This window comes from Colobus angolensis, unplaced genomic scaffold, assembly GCF_000951035.1.
Source record: "Colobus angolensis palliatus isolate OR3802 unplaced genomic scaffold, Cang.pa_1.0 Scaffold69, whole genome shotgun sequence".
NCBI lineage: Eukaryota > Metazoa > Chordata > Mammalia > Primates > Cercopithecidae > Colobus > Colobus angolensis.
Genome location: NW_012120598.1, coordinates 2836841 through 2839391, shown reverse-complemented (window position 1 = coordinate 2839391; position 2551 = coordinate 2836841).

Here is a 2551-nt window from a genome sequence, read left to right as displayed (position 1 = left end):
GAAAATAACAACCCTGTAATCCCCCAGTATTCTCCTTTCTCTTATTTGAATCCTTAAATCACCAAGAAAAAGAGTACCTTTAGATGGCTTCCTCTTCAGTGTAAAAGAGGTGAATTTGGGTGATGCTGTTCTTGAAAAGGGGACATTGATTTCACAACTTAAGTGTCACATGCAGGGAACAGAGCATGGGTGTTTATTTGTCCTTGTCCGCACAGCCAGCAGTGCTGACAGCTCCCCCTCTTCTGGAGTAACTAGAGCCAACACCTAGGTGGGTTCCTAGAGGGACATAGTTGGCAATGACATTGTTCAGACACAAAATAGTGAAATGAATGTTACAGCAGCAGAAGCATTTCAGGCCATGGTGACGCTACCATCAAAGTTTGCCTGGAAGTAGAAATTTCTCTATTATGCTTTAATAAACACTTTATATTCTATCTTTGATTTAGCTTACAAAACTAAAAAATACTTGATCTGTTTAATATTTTACATTGTACTATTGATAGAATGATAAATAGGCTAAATTTTAACAAAATAGCAGATGTTCGTTGTTGAGGTTATTTTATGTGCATGCTCTTAGTTTTCTTAATGAGCCCCTATGCCTCATGAGAGTAAATTAATCATTATTTATATTTTCTTTGGAAGGTCAGAGGCTTCAATGTGATTCATCCAGGGAAGAGCTTACTTTTCTTTTTCAAGTATAGCATAAATGAGGTGAAGTAAAGAGTAGGCTATTGAATTAAAAATATAATTGATGTTACTGTCTCTACATCTCAGTGATAAGGCAGAGAGACATGAGCTTCAATGGATATGAATGTGCCACTATGTCAGTATTTGAGAAAATCTGCCTTCTATACCACCAGGTGAATGTTTGCCTGACTGAATGTTCACAGAAATGTAATACAGCTGAAAAAGAAAATTGAAAAAAATCCCAAAGTAAGTTTGACTCTGAAAGCTATAGATTTCCTAGAAAATATATGGTCACTGACTAGATCAATGGGGACAAGTTCCTTAGATGTTTTCTGATAACATCTGTGGTGTGCAGGAGAGTTGAATATACCGTGGCTTGCTGAGGATGGCAGTGAATTTGTATACCAGGGAATAAAAAGATGGCTGAGCAAGCTAGCAGGAACAGAAGTGAGTAATATATGCAGTTGCCAATGATACCCAAAAAGTTACAGTTATTAAAAGTGACCTTAGCTTCCCTTAATTGTAAATGATGTTACAAAATAGTTTTGCGGGAACATGTAAAAGCTATGGGACTTGAGATGATATAATTTGTTTAAAAATGGGCTAGGCATGTGAGTCACAGTGTACTATTTGGGTGTGTCAAAATAATAGATTTTCTTTATTTCTAGATGTACATTTAATTTCTGACACAAGGCCGCTGCCTTCCTAGTATGAACTCCTTAAACTAACTCACTGTGAATCTTCCATTTGTGCTTTTCTGAGAATCGCGCAATTAAACCAGAATTATTAGTCAGCATCTGCCTGGCTCACATCTCCATGTTATTCAGTCCTACTCCTCCTCTCATTCCTGACCTAGCCCTCAAGGTTCATAGGTCTCTAGTCTACCAAAAGAAAGGACAAGTTACCCTAGGTGGTTGTCACCTATTGGTGATGGAAAGGGAGGGGCCTATTTCTTGTTCTCCTTTGCTGTTTGGCAGTGACATTAATTGGAACTGGCATGTTGGTACACATTTCGTTCACTGGCAACTCTCCGGCATTGCCTCTGAGGTTCCAGGTTCTTTGTAGAAGTTGCAATTGCATCATAAACAACCTTATATTCTTATTGATGTAAAACAGAAACTTTTTTTTCCTCATGAATGTGCTAGGTTAGCTGGGGCAACACAGCTACAAGAGGCTTGGTAAGTTCAGGTCTACTACAGGGTGAGCAAGGCCCAGATGCTAACTGGAGTTTGCTCTTCTCATGGTGGTTGGCAGAAATCCAGGAGGAGAATAAGAAATGAATCGTGCCCCATAAGTTCTTACTGGCCTAGTCTCGCTTTTTCCCATATGTCAAGCTCCAAAACAATCACATGTCCAAGACCAACTGAAATGGTACGGGGAATTACACATTACCACCTGTTGAAAGATGGCAAACATAGGGGTGAAGAAGTAGACACACAATACAATGTAAAGGTCATATTTAATCAACCTCTGTCTGCCAAGTCCACTTTCACATTCAAATCTAATGACAACAAGACTCAAACAGATGGCAGATCAAAATATAGTATCCCAGCACTTTGGGAGGCCAAGGCAGGTGGATCATCTGAGGTCAGGAGTTCGAGACCAGCCTAGCCAACATGGTGAAACCCCGTCTCTGCTAAAAATAAATTTAAAAAAATAGCCAGACATGGTGGCAGGCACCTATAATCTCAGCTACTCAGGAAGCTGAGGCAGGAGAATCATTTGAACCTGAGAGTCGGAGGCTGCAGTGAGCTGAGGTCGTGCCATTGCACTCCAGCCTGGGCAACAGGAGCGAGACTCCATCTTTCTCTCTCTCTCTCTCTCTATACACACACACACACACACACACACACACACACACACC